Raw genomic sequence first — 19,670 nt, 5'->3', positions numbered from 1 at the left:
TCATGTAGGATTCGATGAAACGTCTGTAATAAAATGAATATAAAAGCTCCTCTTTGCTGTGGATAGTGAGAAGGAGATACAGTATGTACTGATACTTGCACTCCCTAATTATGAGACAGAGTGACAATGTGTTTGACAATATGTCCAGGGTATTTATTTACAGACAGATGCTAACTTTTTAAATAAGAAAGGTTTTAAAGACCCCATTAAATCAAAAGCGGAGTTTTGCATCAATGTCTGTTAGCAACCAGGTCTCATATAATCATGTTACTTCCTTGAACTTTATTTTTACAAAATTATTTTTAAGTGCACCTTTATATATATTGCAGCAGTTTCCTGGTAAAATTAACACTAGAGACGCTACAGCAACAATGGCTTTTATTCCCTTTGACACAAATCACTAGTAAAACGGCAGATTATCAGTTCATAAACACTTACTTTTCACCCTGTTCCTCACACAATGCTATCTCATCACATCTTAACACTTTTACTATAGTGCATGACTTGTAAGAGATTTATTTTTATGTTTGAATTACATACTGCGTTTACAAGCTTGTTCAAGTTGTGCAGTAATTCAATTAATAAAGCATTGGACTTCTGATCTAAAGGACCAGGGTACGAGTCCCGAAGAAAATGTAAGTCAACAACTGAGCCAAAAGTGTTACAGAAGCACCACAAAATAACATGGTTGCTTCAGCAATTGTGTTTCCCATCTCACATTTGCATTTATGACACTTTAGGTTGGGCTTAGGTTTAAGGTTAAGGTTAGGGAGGTAGGTTTTGTCTATATATAACCTGATAGAGCATTAACCTTAAAAAACTCATCTGTTTTTCATCTCACATTTGCTTTTTATGATAAGATCAGTTAGGTTTTGGTTTAAGGTTTGGGCCAGGGATGTAGGTTTTCTTCATCAAAAACATCTATAGAACATTAACCCTAAAACTTAACTCTAAAATGTAACTCTCTTTTAAACTGGCTTTTATTTCACTTCAGAACTGTGTTAGGACATGTAAGGAACCGCATAATCATTTTTTATCAGGCCATGTCATTTTCATGACAGCAGGCTGTCTGTTAGCTTTGAGGCCAGCTACTGTATACCCTCTTGTGTTCTTCACCTAAAAGTCTTTCTCTTTTGGGAAAATGGACCAAAAATATTGATGACTCATCCTGCACTCCAAATTACTGTCCAATAAAATACTCTCCAGAATGAGAATGTCCCTCCCCTTGTACCACCTACTTCTGACTAGCAATAGCAAGTAGCAAATTATGGTTCATTACTGTGATATAACTCAAATCTATTGGCTATTTAAAAAAATGATGACAGTCAACACAGGAAAGAAAAACTGCTCTCGTCAAGCGATTTCCAGGGGTCTTTAAAGGAGAGGAAGCCTTGGTTTGAACAACCAAAAAACAAGAATTACATTATGTATTATGTAACCCAGATGCAAAATCAGAGTAAATTGCATTCTAAGTTACAAGCTTAAAACTAACTAAAAAGTGCATATTTAACTAAAATATGTGAAGAAACTAAACAAATGTATCTAGAAACAGAATGAAAACCAAAGAGTCAGAAAAATAAGCAAAATTGTGTATTTATTATTAATACTTGCAAATATATGTAAAAAAGAATATTGCAGATAAAACCTGACCAATAAGAGTCTTGATCAGTGCTGCAAATGTGATTTATCCAATCAGCCAATCTTGCTGTAGCCGCTGACTCCACCCTAGAATTAACGCAGACAGAACAGAGCAGATGAAGAAGCAAAGAGCAACGAGATGCTGATCAACTGTGCTATAAGGGATTTATAGCAGCTAAAGTCTGAAAAATAGAAAAGATTAGTTTAATCTTAAACTAAAGCTCTAGAAAAAGAGAAAAATGCTTACCTGAGAGTGAATCCTGATGTCCAACCCCGATAAAGACGAGTGATGAAGTGAAGTCATCAATTTCGCTGTTCATCCGGATAAATCCTGAAAGAAAAGAACGAGTTTAGTTAATTATCGAGGAAATCGGCCAGTTTCTGTGTATATATGTTTTTGTTCAAGTTGGACCACGTTTTCAACGAGGATAGTGAACATTTCATCGTGGATGTTTTCTGCACTGACTTTCTGGAAAGTCTAATGGTGAGCCAAATCCAAGAGACTTATCTTAACTGTGAATATCTTTTGTTCGTGGATTTCGGAATAATCTTCAATTCATCTCTACTTTGAATTCATTCGACAACGAAACGGTCGAGATATTTGTGAATCTGGACATTTATTGAATGTTTATTCTTGAAGAACACTGAATTTAGTACATTTGGTGATTCAGTTGATTGATTATTGTTTTTTTAGTTGCATAATTGTTTATTTGAATTGTATAGGTAATTAACAGGTAACTAATTTTATTTGTTTGGTTTTAGTTACATTTCATTGAGTTTATTTGGGGATAAGAGTTACAAAAGAGTTACATTAGATAATAGATTAGGAACTAAAATAATAAAAAAAATGTATTAGCTTTCAAAAACTAAATAGGCATAATTAGATTAGATTAACAGAATTTGAAGGGAAAGAATATTGAATTGAAATAACTAAAAGGGAGATTAATTCATGAAAAGGAAACAGAACCAAGTCTATTGTGTTTATTGTATTATTTATTTAAGATCCAATTGTTGTATTGTCTATTGTTTTTATCTGTGACGTTTATTCTATTCAAGTTATTCAATACAAATCAGTATTTCACTAAAGTCAGTTGTTGAGTGTGTATGTGTACCTTTTGCCTCCTTCACGTACCTTAGCTATCTTCTGATTGGCCCAAATCTTTGCCGGCTCGGTGCACCTGCTGGTGTTCCCATTTGAGGTGTGCTGAGAGGTAATTGAATTAGACACCCCCCAGGGGGAGGTCAGTGGAGCATCAGCCGTTCGCGCCGCCCCGGTACTACATAAAATCTTTGGTGAGCCAGCCAGGAGGCAAAGTGGCATACACAATCAATGTAAATACTCGCAAATCTAGAACGTTCCTAGGTAAACAAATCAATTTAGCCGTCGTTAACAGAAAATCTGAGAAATCCAAAACAAAATGGATGTTGTAGAAGAGAAAGGCTTGAAAATTCAGAATGCCATCTTAATTTCTGGAATCACTGAAACTGACACTGACGAGGAAATACTCAACTTTGTGAAAAATACGGGTCAATTCACAGAATTATCCCATGCAAAAACCCCAGTGCAGTCACAAGGTTCGTTGATAGTTGAGTTTAACTCTGGACAGGCAGTGAAAAATTTGCAGCCGATGTTGCCTGACGTCCAGCTGTCTGAGAGCAACCCTGATGTTTCTTACTATGTTGATGCTCTGTCCAACGTTTAAATTCAGAAATTGGGAAAAGACACAACTCAAACTTACCTCGCTGAATTAAAACAGTCAGCTAAGTGCAGTGAGGAAACCTTTCAGGATGTCTTAAAGGGGTTGTAGTGCCGACGCCAAGTCCGGTGTCTGTTGATACTGCAGTCAGTGATACTTTACTTGCAGATGCAGTTGGGCAGTCTTTGGCAGATTTCACATCTGTGCAGCCACAAAGAACAGCCAGCTCTGAAGAGTTTGTTCTGTTGGCGCAAACCATCACGAATCCAGAAGTTCCATCCGTTACAATCAGTAACTTGAACCCGCCTGCAATACAGAAAGCTGTAGTGGAACACCTTGTGCACAACAATGATCTGGCAGTTAACAGAAACTCGTCGTTGTGACTTCACAAGTTTTCTGGCCGAGTTCCTTGTCCTTCCAATGAAGTTGATTTACTACTTTTAGATCCAATGGTTTCCGACTTCCACAGAGTGCGCAGAATCTGTGAGAGTCTTTTGCCTCCAGCGGCTGACATCGTTAAGTCAGTAGGGTTGACGGCATCACCAATCACTTACCTCCAACTTCTTGATTCCGCTTTTGCACCGATAGAGGATGGTGATGAGTTGTTCATTAAGTTTCTGAATACCTTGCAAAACTCAAGTGAAGCGCTGTCCACTTACCTGCAATGGCTACATGTAACGTTGCAATCTGCCCTGCGACGAGGCAGAGTGGATAGTTCTGAATTAGGTAAGCACTTGCTCAGGCAGTTCTGTAGAGGGTGTTGGGAGAGATCTTTGATTTCAGAGTTACAACTAGAACAGAGAAAACATTCCCCTCCATCCTTCGCAGAACTGATGACCTTACTCCGAACTAAGGAGAGTATGCAAGCTTCCAAAAGTGCTCAAGCACAAACGAAACTGAAACTTTCCTCTTTGCCAAAGGGGCTAATTGGAACAAAATGTACTGTGTAAGTAGACATCGCAGGAGTGACATGTAACTGTTTGCTTGACACAGGCTCACAGGCCACTACAGTTATGCAGTCCTTCTACAGTAAGAACTTGTATGACCAACAAATTCACTCTTTGGATAACTTGTTGGAAATTGAGGGAGCAAATGGTCAAAACGTTCCTTACCTTGGCTACGTGGAAGTAACCATCACTTTCCCAAGGGATTTCATGGGAATTGACATGCAAATACCCACGTTAGCTCTGATTGTTCCTGAGTTTTCTTCTGTTCTTCAGCCATCCATGCTGATTGGCACGAACACTTTGGATGAGTTGTACAAAGATTTCTCACAGCAAGAAACTCATTATTTCTCTCCTACTTACGGGTACAAACAAGCTCTTAAAACCCTGGAATTGCACCAGAAGAAAAGTGTAGAAGGAAATGTTGGGCTGGTGCGAATGCCTGAACGAACCTCTCAAGTAATTCCAGCTGGTCAAAGCGTAGTTCTCTGCGGTACGGCTCATGTCCGTGGATCACACTCTGATAAGTGGATAGTTGTTGAACATCCGTCTCTTTCTCCTTTGCCTAGCGGCTTAATGGTTGAGGCGTGTGTCGTCACTCTGGGAGAAACTCGGAACTGTCACTTACCTGTAGTAGTTGTAAATCGTACAGCTCATCATGTCAAAATTCCTCCCAGATATGTGGTTGCTGAGTTAAAGGCGGTACAATCCGTGTTTCCTGGTGAACAGCTGAGCTGTAACAAAGAAGCAAATGTTACTGAGAGTCCAGCTCTTGAATTCGACTCTGGGAATTCACCCATTCCAACTGAGTGGAAGAACAGACTTACGAAAAAGTTGCAGGAAATGCCAGAGGTATTCTCTCTGTGATCCTAAGATTTCGGATGCACTGATAAAGTCAAGCACCGAATCAATCTTGCGGACAAAACCCCTTTCAAGCACAGATCCTGACCGATCCATCCTGAGGATCAAGAGGCTGTAAAGAAACACCTCCAAGAGTTACTTGATGCTGGGGTCATTCGTGAATCCGAATCCCCTTTTTCCTCGACCATAGTTGTGGTAAGGAAGAAGAGCGGTGACATTTGGTTGTGTATCGACTACCAAAAGCTAAACCAGCAGACAATTAAAAATGCTTACGCACTTCCTAAGCTTGAAGACATGTTCATGGCCTTAACTCTGTACAAGTGGTTTTCCGTACTTGATTTGAAATCTGGGTACTACCTTGTGTGTCCTTTAGGCTTCTACGAATTTAATTGTATGCCACAAGGAGTTACAAACACTCCAAGCACTTTTCAGAGGCTAATGGAAAAGTGTATGACTGACATAAACTTTTGTGAAGTCTTGGTATTCATTGACGACATAATCGTTTTTTCCAAAACTTTGGAAGAACATGAGGACAAGTTGTTCTGAGTTTTAAACCGGCTCAAGGAGTATGGCCTCAAACTTGCTCCAGAAAAAAAATTTTCATACAGACTTCGGTCAGATACCTTGGACACATAGTGTCTGACAAAGGAGTTCACACTGATTCTGAGAAGGTAGCCGTGGTCAAAACCTGGCCGGTTCCTAAAAACTTGAAAGAACTCCATTCCTTTCTCGGATTCGTCGAGTACTACCGTCGTTTTATCAAAGATTTCGCAAAGAAAGAAAAACCCTTGAATGAGTTAACCTCAGGGTATCCCCCTACTCGTGCATATTGAACTAAAATATGTGAAGAAACTAAAGGAACTATAAGGTAGTGAATAATGATCCTTACAGAAATCCTAAGGATCCCTTATAGGCAGGTGGACAAGCACTTGTCAAAAAGCATTCAAATTAATCATTAAAGAACTCACGACTGCGGCGGTGTTGGCTTTTGCTGATCCAAGACTGCTGTACATCTTCACATGGATGCAAGCATGTCAGGCTTAGGCGCTGCTTTGTATCAGGAACAGGATGGGCAAGTCAGGGTCGTAGTTGACAATGTCTCTGAAGAAGAGCAAAATTGCTTCTTACAGTTTGCTGAAAAGCTCATGACACATCCTGATGGTCAGGAAATTCAGGATGATGTGGTGCATGCTATTTGTGACAGCCGTCTTGTTCGGTGGGTTGAATGTTCGAGTGATTTACCTGTTCCCTTCATCGGTTCCTTGGCAATGCAGGCAACTGCTGTGCCTGATGTCTATGCTCAGGAAGGGCAATGTGGAGGTTTACCTATAATTACTCAACTATCTCCTTCTGAAATTCAAATATATACAGTATACAATTACATATACAATTATGTATATGTATGATGGAGCATGTAGGCATGTATGTAAAATGCATATTAATTTTGGCAATATAGCATCTGACTTATTCTTATCTGAATGTAACACATCAACATTAAAATGGGTTGATTCTTTGAGCTATAATAATTGAACTGAGAGGGTATCTGCTTTCTTGGTTTTTCAGAAAGTTTTAATCCGTGGAAGCTTGACACAGTTAAACTGCAATTAATTACAATTCATGCTAATAAAGGCAGTCCAGCTTTTGTTAACACTAGCTACAGATTCTAGCTAGTGTTAACAAAAGTAGGACTGCCTTTATTATTCTCTACCATAATGTTGGTAACAAATTTAAGCAATTAAACCTCATGATTCATACTAAAACACAGAATTCTTAATTTAAGATTTGGGGTTTCCCTTAAAACAGCCCAGTGCAACATCTCAAGATGCTTTGAACACAGACTGTACGCACTTGTTCCGCGATTTGATTTAAGCCAAATCTAAATGTGCCAGTCATAATGAGATGAGTGAATGAGTGAATAGAATCAAGCTAAGTGCCAGCTGTGAAATTATTAATGATTTCTGAACAGCTTGTTCCATTTTAAGGATGGCTTGACATTTCCTCCCAAAGTGCAAGGGATAGAAGATGCACTCTCAATGGTACAGAGTCACCCTGTGGCAACTTGCACAAGTTTTAATGGGTTTATGTGTTTGATTTTTCCAGAGGTTGGGAATTTCACACATGAATGGAGCAGACCTCTAACATCAAACAGACATAGCTTATGGTTTATTGGCATTGCTTTCTGAATTAAGAGGAAAATGTGACTGAGCTGTACTGCTATCAACAAAATACTTCCCCCATAACATTCTTATATGCGTGAGAAAATGGCACATTTGTATGAATCTCCTTTAAATATCATTAAAGATGAAGTCTATGTCTGTGCCTCTAGAGTTGTTTAGTTTGTTGCACACAAGTTGCTAAATTAGATCCACAACTTCCACGAATCATACAACCATTGTAGTCTGTATTTAGCACCTTGTTAGTAACTTACGTTAAAAAAAGCAGTTTCAAAAAACAAAATGTGAACGTGTCTTCAAGTAGTTTCTTCAAGTTATTGAACTCATAAATTGAAAACCACTACACTAAAAACCCATAAGATATTCCAGACTGACACTGTGAATTCGGTGACAGGAGGTCAAAAGTTCTGCTGCTGAAAACGGTCTGTGCTTACCAAAATTCGAACCGCTGCCCCCAGTGGCCGAAGCTGGAAATGTTGTTGAGGCGAAATGTCCACAAGGTGGCGCCCAAAGCAAGTTGTATTTTTATGTAATAATGGTGTAAATGGTGTAATATAGTCAACAGGAATACATATTTTACTACTACTCCAAAACCCCAACCCTAAACCTAAAAATTAAATTTTAGAGCAAAAGCATAACCTCCAGATCACACTCATCATTGTTTAAATGAACGTGATTATTTCCTGGTTCCCATGGAACCAGAACCCGTGTCTCGGAGATTGCTCACACAATGGGTTGTCATAGCACCACAGGGAAAGGTAAACATATTCAACTTAATTGTTGGTCCGTAATTCAGCAGAAAGGGGTCAATTTCAGGGTACATGGACATTCGGAATCAGTATGTGTATTAATGTGTGATAATGTTGCAAATACTTGAGGGAACTCATGGCGAATTAGCCTTCCGAATTGGACTTCAAATTGACGTCATGAAGTATGACAATAGAATTACAAAACTAACTACTGTTTTCAAACCAGTTTCCTGGACACTTCCACTGTCTTTCAATGGTCGATGTAACAGACAATCCCTCCCTAAACTCAAAATTAATTCTTGAGCCAATGTTTCTATGTTGGGCTGGTCGGGATTCTAGTATAGAGCAATGCTCTGCAGAGCTCACTACAAAGCAAAGCTATCTCAGTAGGACTTCTTTTTTGACTAGTGTCCATTTAATGAAGGGTTTGAAATCACAGCAGCACTGGTAGAAAAGTCTTTGACAAGAGAAAATAACAGCTCTTTGCAGCCTCTCTTGAGATACTTTTACAAGGACATGAAGACCTGTCAAATTTGAGGCTGGAATTTTGAGTCACATGTAATTTCAATAATAGACTTGATCCTTTCTACTTGAATACTGTTTAGGGTACGTTTACACGACAACGATGTACTTAAAACAGAAACGTTTTTCCTTTGTGTTTTTGAAAAGTTTTGCGTACAGACGACAACGTTGTCAAAACGATCCCTGTTCACACTGATCCGCGAAAATGACTAAAAAGGCTGTATTATGCATGCCAGGCCAGTAGTTGGCGATGTCACTTTGAAAAGAAACACTACGCGCCTGCGCACATAAACATTCTTCCACAGAGCGGTGAATACAAACAATGAAGATGGCGCAAGCATCGAGCACTTTTTTCTGGACGGACGATGAGGTTGCTTTATTACTACAATTACTTTGCTGGAGAAGCGTCAATAAACACAAAAACTTGAGCAGCACAAACACAGTCCTGTAGTCCGCCACTGTAGTTTTGCCTGTATTCCCCCTGCTGACTCTTGGGCTGGTAGGAGAGTAAGTTAACATAACAAGCTGTTGATGTTGACTGGTTTTGGATATCAGACAGAACTCTGATATATGGATATCTGACGGAGAGAGAGGTCTTGTGTACACTGGATCTAACATGCATTTTCACTGCCTCATATTTTCATATTCTAAGCATATCACTGAATACTGTACATGGCATCACATCTCTGTCTATAGGCTATATACATAAGCGGTGGGTGAATGAATTGCAGGGTAAAGGTACATAAGATAAAATTAAGTAAATATATAAATAACATTTAAAATACAAATAAATTTTTCCCATCTGAATCCATACATTAATTTCAAGATTTTCAAATGGCAGGTTCTGCCTACTGTACAATGTTCACACTCCATACAAAACACTCCAAATGAATAAATTGTTGATTATTGATATTTGCTCAGACATCAGTATTCATATTGATAATTATACATCTCAAATTGATGCCTATCAATCCATCATTCTTTATATAACACGTAATACGCGTGCGCATGACGTCATCGTTTTCAAAAACTTGCACTTTGAAACCCGTTTTCAAAACGCCGTTGTCGTGTAAACGAACAGCCAAAACGCATAAAAAGTTTTCCGTTTTTAGTTGAAAATGTTGTTGTGTAAACTGCCCCTTAAACAACTGGGGGTGGGGAGAAATGCGACAGAATCATATTTTATGAAATCCAATGTGTGACAGAGTCAGTATGAAACAGAATAATGACTTACTGTACATGAAACAAGAGAATGTCACCAAAAATGCCAATACTGAATTTTATATTTATTTATTTGAAGCTTAAATGCAAACCATATAACATATTAATTAAAGGGTGGTGGGGAAATATTAGCCTATCAACATATTTTAATATGAATGTCTCAAAAAGTCATCACTCAGTTACACAGTCAGTGTACCACTGTTTTTTAGGAGGATTAGGGCTTCTGGTTATGTCTATAGTTTTTTTTTTTCACTTGATAAATTAATTGGTAGTGTCTATAATTCATTCGCCACAGCTTTTATCTACAATGAACATTATATAACTTACATTTCTAAGACTCATTTACTAAAGTGGACTAAAATATAAATATATTTTAAAAGCAATGTTTAAAATGTAATATAAAATAGAATATTAGGCACTGTTTTTTTAATATATATTTTTTAAGTTCTTTAAACCAAAACTCACCAAAGATGTATGTTGTCTAATAAGGACCTGGAATTTTATAATTAATATAAATGTTTGCTCTAATTTACAGAGATACTAATGGTAAATACTGTATATGGTTGTACAAAATATTCATAGATACTAAGCAGCTAAAATCAACAGGGTCTCTCAGGGTCATAGCAGCCGCTTGTTAGACCAAATGTCCAAGGCAGAATATGACATCCCCCAAGAATTCAGGAAGTATTAAATAAATTATTCATAGTATGTTAGTATAGGACCTGTGCACAGTGGAAGGGTCACACTTTGAGGAGTTTTTAACCTCACAATATTAACTGTACAATAATCTGTTACTATGAGGTACAAAGGAGACAAGTGAAAATGCTTCCCTTTTTTTTCTCTCAATTTTTGTCATTTAATATGAACATTTTCATTACAAATTATATTGAGAGACTAGCTGAATTGACAGTATTTGTTATGTTGATTAGTGAGCTGAGAAATATATTAAAGAATCTTGAATTTTTCTTTGTTTTACATTATGACTATGTGTGTATGTGTGTGTGTGTGTGTGTGTGTGTGTGTGTGTGTGTGTAGTATAGTATTTTATTCTGAAGGAAAAACAAATCCAAGGCACTCACATGGGGTATAGTAAAAAGCTAAAAAAAAATAATAATAATAATTATTAAAAATTGGGCTATTACATTTACATGTGTTGCAGCTATATTATTGTATTTAAATATAAACATAATTATATTAATATTTAAGTTATGTTCCAAACAATCTTCATTTTATACAGCTCTGGAAAAAATTAAGAGACCACTGCAAAATTATACATTTCTCTGGATTTACTATTTACAGGTATGTGTTTGAGTAAAATGAACATTTTTGTTTTATTCTATGAATTACTGACAACATTTCTCCCAAATTCCAAATAAAACTATTGTAATTTAGAGCATTTATTTGCAGAAAATGACAACTGGTCAAAATAACAAAAAAGATGCAGTTTTCAGATCTGGAATAATGCAAAGTTCTTATTAATTTTTAAACAACACAATAATAATGTTTTAACTTAGGAAGAGTTCAGAAATCAATATTTGGTGGAATAACCCTGATTTTCAATCACAGCTTTCATGCGTCTTGGCATGCTCTCTACCAGTCTTTCACATTGCTGTTGGGTGACTTTATGCCACTCCTGGCGCAAAAATTCAAGCATCTCAGATTTGTTTGATGGCTTGTGGTCATCAATCTTCCTCTTGATCACATTTCGGAGGTTTTTAATGGGGTTCAGGTCTGGAGATTGGGCTGGCCATGACAGGGTCTTGATGTGGTGGTCCTCCATCCACACCTTGATTGACCTGGCTGTGTGGCATGGAGCATTGTCCTGCTGGAAAAAACAATCCTCAGAAGGAAGCAAGTTTTCTTCCAGGATAAACTTGTATGTGGCTTGATTCATGCGTCCTTCACAAAGACGAATCTGCCCGATTCCAACCTTGCTGAAGCAACCCCAGATCATCACCGATCCTCCACCTGGTCGTCTAATGGTTAGACGGAGACCTGGAGAGGCCTACAAGCCACATACAACTTTTTTTCTTCAATTAACATTTTTTTATTGATTCCTAGTCATATAACAAAGAAAAAACACAACATGTATTCATTGAATCAACATTTAACATTTAATCCCTACTATTACCCCTCCCCAATCACCAACCCCACCTTGACCCCCAACGAACACCCCTGTGGTCACAAATAAGAAAACACACACAAAAAAAGAAAGAATATATAATAATAATATATAATTAAAACTAAACTTGTCTCTCCACAGCCCCTACGAGTTCCCCAAAAACACTAAATAATTGCCAGATTTCCTATCAAACAAATCCCAAAACCCCAGCCTTCTGCTTGACACCTCCTCAAAAGCAGCCACCCTCCCCATCTCCGCACACAAATCCGGAAATGAGGGTGCTGCATCCGACTTCCATCCCCTTAAAATAATCTACCTGCCAATCATAATACTGGTCAGAACCCAATTTTTTATGTGTTTATCCCCCAAACTGAAGACCGCCCCATCGCCCAAAATACAGAGTCTGGGGCAAAATGAAATTTGAGTGCCCAAAACGTTATATATAAAACTCTGAAACTTCAACCAAAATTCTTGGATCTTAACACACCACCAAAAAACATGGGTTATGTCTCCATCTTCTGATTGGCATCACCAGCAGGTGGGTGTGTCTTTAAGACCAAGCCTATACAATCTAGAGGGGGTCCAATAGAATCTATGTAAAATCTTGAATTGCATAAGGCGCACCCTTGCATCTCTAGATGCAGACTTGATGGTTTTTAGAATCCTAACCCACACTCCCTCCTCCAATACCAAGTTTAAATCTTTCTCCCATAATCTCTTGATAGAAGTTAAAACTCCAACCCCCAGACTCTAAATTAGCAGGGAGTAATATATTGATACCTCATGACCTCTCCCAGAGTATCTGCTACTTTGGGTGGGGGGGGGGTTGCTACTCCCAAAAACAGTACAGTGCAGGTGGCGCAGCTGTAAATACCTATAGAACTGAGATCTGGGAATCCCAAAATGTTGAACCATATTTTCAAAAGATCTCAACACTTCACTCTCATATAGGTCACCGAGTGCAGTAACCCTCTCACAATCCACTCTGACTAGCAGAAAGGGGACTTATTAATACATAATTTAGTTTCAGCCATATGATTGAGGCAACATTTACATAAATGTCTGAATTAAACACTCTGGACACTTTTGTCCATACCGAGTGCAAATGCAAGATAACGGGGTGTAACTTCTCCAATTAGTTTGATATAAAGGCTTTGCAATGGTGAAATAGGGACAAGAACTTATTGTTCAATACAAAACCAGGGAGGGGCTCTCTCAGGTGGAAGCGACCAGTGAGCCAAATGTCTGAGACCGAATGCATAATAATAAAACAAAATCTTGGGTAAGCCTAGCCCACATTTGTCAGTCGGCCTATGTAACATTAAAATGTAATCTATGATGCTTACCATTCCAAATCAAATTGCTTGAAATAAGAGAGGGGAACATCTACAGGGAGAGATTGTAGCAGGTAGTTAAATACAATTCATTTTAATAACATTAACCTTCCCAATCAAAGATAAATGTAATGAAGCCCACCTGCCCACATTGCTTGAAAACCTTTTTATTAAGGGGTCAAAATTCAGTAATTTGTTCGGTTTGTTCAGTCAGACAAATTTGCTGGGAATAAAATGCCCAAATACTTAATGCCCTGTTTGGGCCACTGGAAGGCGCCCAGCTGAAAAGCCGTTACTGGGCAGTACGCTGTCAGAGCCAAAGCTTCGGATTTAGACCAATTGACTCTGCATCCTGAGAATATAGAAAATAATTAATAATTCTGTGGAGGCAAGGCATAGATCTAATGGGGTCGGAGACGAATAATAAAATATCATCTGCGCAAAGCAAAAGCTTATGCACCATACCTCCTGCCACCACCCCTGGAAAATCATCTTCCTGTCTTATCGCGGCTGCTAATGGTTCTAGGGCAAGACAGAACAATAATGGGGAAAGAGGGCAACCCTGCCGGGTGCCCCTATCCAGAGTAAAATAATCTGAAATGAATCTATTTGTTTGTATCGCCACTACCGGGTGTCTATAAAGTAAATTAATCCATCCAATAAAAGTATTCCTGAACCCGTATATTTCCAAAATCTTAAAAAGATAATCCCATTCTACCATATCAAACACCTTTTTGGTGTCAAGTGAGATGGCAGCAACCGGAGTCTGATCATTCGCCACTGACCACATGATATTGATGAAACGCCTAATGTTATCAGAAGAGCTGCGGCCCTGAATAAACCCCACCTGATCTATATGTATAAGAGTTGTCATAACTTTACTTAATAGGTAAGCCAGAATTTTTGACAATATTTTTATGTCTAGCTGGATAAGGGAAATTGAATGGTAACTCTTACACTCACTTTGATCTTTGTCCTTTTTAAGTTTCAGACTGATCTGGCCTTGTGTCATGGTTGGCGGAAGCTTTCCATTCTTTAATGATTCCGTATAAACTTCTACCAAAATTGGAGCCAGTTCTGTAGCATAAGATCTAAAAAATTCAGCAGCAAAGCCATCTGGCCCCAGAAACTTGCTTGTAGGCAAGGCCTTAATTACATTGCGAAGCTCCTCCAAGGTTATCTCAGAATCAAGATAATTGTTTTTGCTCAGTCGTCAGTTTAGGGTGTTCTAATGGCTCCACAAAGTTTCTAATATCTTCATCAGTAGACGAAGACGTGGAGCTATAGAGATCAAGATAGAATTCTTTAAAAGCATTATTAATATTAATGGCCGAGGTAAAAATTTCACTACCAGCAGATTTCACTGAGGGAATGGTAGAAAAAGACTCTTTCTGCATTATATATCTAGCCAAAATCTTCCCTGCTTGACTCAAAGTATGACTGTCTTGCCCTGAATAGCCAAAACTGCACCTTCTGTGACAAAATAGTATTATATCTGTATTTCATTTGGGTCGATTCTCTGAGGCCATCAGAAGACATTTAGCGCTTCAGCTCTGCCTCTGCACTTTTAATATTCCCTTCCAACTCCACGAGTTCTCGTGCTTTGGATTTTTTGATGAATGAGGCATACTGTATGATCTGACCCCTAAGAACTGCCTTAAGTGCCTCCCAAGCCACGCCCACAGAGGATACTGAGGACCAGTTGGTCTCAACATAAACATTGATTTCAGCCTTTAACATTTGTTAGAATTCAGGATTTTGCAAAAGGGATACATTAAAGCGGCAACTACAGGTGCATCTCAATAAATTAGAATGTCGTGGAAAAGTTCATTTATTTCAGTAATTCAACTCAAATTGTGAAACTCGTGTATTAAATAAATTCAATGCACACAGACTGAAGTAGTTTAAGTCTTTGGTTCTTTTAATTGTGATGATTTTGGCTCACATTTAACAAAAACCCACCAATTCACTATCTCAAAAAATTAGAATATGGTGACATGCCAATCAGCTAATCAACTCAAAACACCTGCAAAGGTTTCCTGAGCCTTCAAAATGGTCTCTCAGTTTGGTTTACTAGGCTACACGATCATGGGGAAGACTGCTGATCTGACAGTTGTCCAGAAGACAATCATTGACACCCTTCACAAGGAGGGTAAGCCACAAACATTCATTGCCAAAGAAGCTGGCTGTTCACAGAGTGCTGTATCCAAGCATGTTAACAGAAAGTTGAGTGGAAGGAAAAAGTGTGGAAGAAAAAGATGCACAACCGAGACAACCACAGCCTTATGAGGATTGTCAAGCAAAATCGATTCAAGAATTTGGGTGAACTTCACAAGGAATGGACTGAGGCTGGGGTCAAGGCATCAAGAGCCACCACACACAGACGTGTCAAGGAATTTGGCTACAGTTGTCATATTCCTCTTGTTAAGCCACTCCTGAACCACAGACAACGTCAGAGGTGTCTTACCTGGGCTAAGGAGAAGAAGAACTGGACTGTTGCCCAGTGGTCCAAAGTCCTCTTTTCAGATCAGAGCAAGTTTTGTATTTCATTTGGAAACCAAGGTCCTAGAGTCTGGAGGAAGGGTGGAGAAGCTCATAGCCCAAGTTGCTTGAAGTCCAGTGTTACGTTTCTACAGTCTGTGATGATTTGGGGTGCAATGTCATCTGCTGGTGTTGGTCCATTGTGTTTTTTGAAAACCAAAGTCACTGCACCCGTTTACCAAGACATTTTGGAGCACTTCATGCTTCCTTCTGCTGACCAGCTTTTTAAAGATGCTGATTTCATTTTCCAGCAGGATTTGGCACCTGCCCACACTGCCAAAAGCACCAAAAGTTGGTTAAATGACCATGGTGTTGGTGTGCTTGACTGGCCAGCAAACTCACCAGACCTGAACCCCATAGAGAATCTATGGGGTATTGTCAAGAGGAAAATGAGAAACAAGAGACCAAAAAATGCAGACGAGCTGAAGGCCACTGTCAAAGAAACCTGGGCTTCCATACCACCTCAGCAGTGCCACAAACTGATCACCTCCATGCCACGCTGAATTGAGGCAGTAATTAAAGCAAAAGGAGCCCCTACCAAGTATTGAGTACATAAACAGTAAATGAACATACTTTCCAGAAGGCCAACAATTCACTAAAAATGTTAGTTTTTATTGGTCTTATGATGTATTCTAATTTTTTGAGATAGTGAATTGGTGGGTTTTTGTTAAATGTGAGCCAAAGTCATCACAATTAAAAGAACCAAAGACTTAAACTATTTCAGTCTGTGTGCATTGAATTTATTTAATACACGAGTTTCACAATTTGAGTTGAATTACTGAAATAAATGAACTTTTCCACGACATTCTAATTTATTGAGATGCACCTGTATATGATTTATTTTTCTCCGTATGTGGCAACATCTCTAAACTCACCAGGGTGTGATCTGAGAATAAGATGATTCCAATTGAGCAATCAACAACAGATTAAATGAGGGACTTACAGTAGATAAAAAAAAAATATAAAAAATAAAAACTATTCTAGAATAAATCTTATGGATTGATGAAAAGAATGTATAGTCCCTACCAGGTGGGTTCAAAAGTCTCCAAATGTCTGTAAGACCAAGATTTCTACCTGTGAAGCATCAGTGTTGCTCTAGGGGGCTTCACTATGATCAAGGATTGAGTCCATCAACAGATTAAAGTCTCCTCCCAATATTATATCATGAGGGTTGCCAGTGGCTTGCAGCTTCCCTTCAAGAACTATAAAAAAAGCTCTGATCATCAGCTTTAGGTGCGTAAATATTAGCCAAAATCAACCTTTGCCCCTGAATTTCTGCTAAAACAATAATGACTCTTCCTAATTTATCTTTACTCTGTTTGAGACATTTGAATTGTAGATGCTTACTTATCAATGTAATGACTCCCCTGCTCTTACTTGAGCCAGCACTAAAGAAAATATGTCCATCCCATATCTTCCCAAATATTTCAGCTTCCTGTGGGGAAAGATGCTTTTCTTGAAGAAACACTATATCATATTTCTTACGTTTAAAAAAGAAATAACCTTCCTTCTTTTTATGGGGTGCCCCAACCCATTCACATTCCACGTGGAAAGAGACAGTCCACTCATATTAACATTTTGACATATTAGAAAAAATAGATTGTGTGTCAAAAATTTAATTATAAAGATCACATTCCAACATTAGTGCAACAATCAAACCCCAACCAAACAAACAGAAAAAAGAAAAACGAATGCATTAACCCCACACACGACAGTGGAAACTGGCGTCCATCCCTCTAAACTCAAACAGTCCGTGTGTACGTCTACAAGAGCCCCCACAACAACTTTGCCGTAGGATTGCTAAAGTCTGGTGTTTCTATACAAATTTTGTGAGACAGAATTACATAAAAGAAGATAATCTATAAAACAAACTCCAGCCAATAGGCAGGATAAACACAAAGAACATGTAGATTCATCCACATAACTGTCCCGAAGGTGTGTTCCTCCACAAAACAAGCTCCAGCCGCTAGCGGAACCAGCACAAAAAGAAACAAAAAGGCGCCCAGTTTCCTCGGACGGTCATGTGAAAGTTCAGTGAGTCAGGCCCACTCGGCTGCAACGTGAGTACCACAAAATAACTTACTCCATTGACTTTATGAAGGACAATGCTTGCTGGGGACATGTAAATACTTTGCGGCCATCCTTAGCATCTATTCTCAATTTGGCCGGGAACATCAGTGCAAAAGCGACTTTTCGTTGATATAAGAGTTTCTTGCATTCCTTGAATCGATCACATTTCTCTCTTGTCGAATTCGCAAAGTCTGGGGACAAGAAAATGTTGTGGTTCTTCCAAGAAGCCTTTCTTTGCTCCTCGCCTCATATAACACAAGATCTTTATCGGATGATCTCAGAAATGTGGCCAGAATTGATTGGGGCCTGTCTCCCTCAGCGGATTGCCGAGCCAGAAATCTGTGAACTTGCTCGATTTCCAGCTTATGGCCTGTTATGTCGAGCAGACTCGGAAAGAGCTCATCCAGGAATTCCACCATATTCTGTCTCTCTGCTCCCTTAGGAATTCCAACAAATCGGACGTTATTCCGCCGGTTGCGATTCTCCATATCTTCCAACTTTTCCAGACGTGCTCCAAATCCGCCTTGGTCGCTAGCTGATTAGCAGCTAATTCCCTCTCCGATGACTCCAGATAATTGATCCGTTTGTAACCATCTCAGTGAATTTCATCTCCATGGCAGTGATTTATCGAGGTATTACAGCAAGCTCCTCCAAGTCAGCACCTCACCGGCCAAATCGTCTCTCAGGCTTGTGGCCTGCTGCTTGGGGGCTTCAGCTTGAGCACGTAAGTGCCTTTTAATGTCTCCAGAGCCCGAGGATTTTGAATTCTTTGACATATTGTTTCCTAGAACAGGTAAGAATCAGGGTGTATCGAATCTCACCGGTTTATGACACAAAAAGTATTAAAACTAAGTGCACAGAGCTCACCGTTCATACAAGTTTCATCATGTTTTATCATTACAGGGACATATTAAAGATTGTATTAGTCATACTGGTCAAGCTAAATTACTAAAAAATTCAGATGGCCATCCAGTTAAATGGGCAGCATCAGGGTGGAGTCTACATGGTCTGTGATTGATATCTAGGACACATATTTGTAAACTAATATTTATAATTTTATTTCTGTTAACATAAATACTGTATATTTAAATTTTTTAATTATATTAATTTCCCATATATAGTCCCATAATAGAGTGGACATTTTATGCTTGACCACATATGACTAACACCACAAAATAAAGGAAAACACAAATAAAACAATAGAGTTATAAACTTCAAATAACTCAAAGTAATTTTGCAGAATGGCTGATGTCCACCTCCAGTGTGTGTGATATCATTTCCTAACATCTTCAATGAAAGGTCATGGTATCATGACATAACAGGGTGTGTAATAAATAAAGGGACACACAAAAAATCTCCACTATCAGTGTTAAAATTACACATTTACCACAAATGAATACATGTTAGTGAGAGAATGTAACACTAAACTCACTGTATGTGGGGAAAAAAGTAAAATCTAATGATTTAGCATTTATTTTTGTCAAAGATGTTTGTCGTGCAGTCGTGGGACATGAGGAAGTGACACAGTGCAATAGAAAAGGGTTTCAATTATTTAACATTTTACTTTTAAGCCCACAGAAGTGTGTAACATTATAAAAAGTCTTTATTCTTTTTAACAAGCCTATCAAAATTGTAATCGGGTGAAATTAAACAATATAAATACCACACACACTTGTAATGGGGACTTAAATGGCACAGAATTGTAGGAATGACCCATATTTACAGGCGTTCCTGTGTGAGACGCTGCTTTGCGTTGAAAAACAGCACGGACGGATGCAAAAATGTGTTCAGTGTGAA

This window comes from Myxocyprinus asiaticus, chromosome 44, assembly GCF_019703515.2.
Source record: "Myxocyprinus asiaticus isolate MX2 ecotype Aquarium Trade chromosome 44, UBuf_Myxa_2, whole genome shotgun sequence".
NCBI lineage: Eukaryota > Metazoa > Chordata > Actinopteri > Cypriniformes > Catostomidae > Myxocyprinus > Myxocyprinus asiaticus.
The sequence above is the reverse complement of the archived record's forward strand: the minus strand, read 5'-3'. Positions refer to the sequence as shown.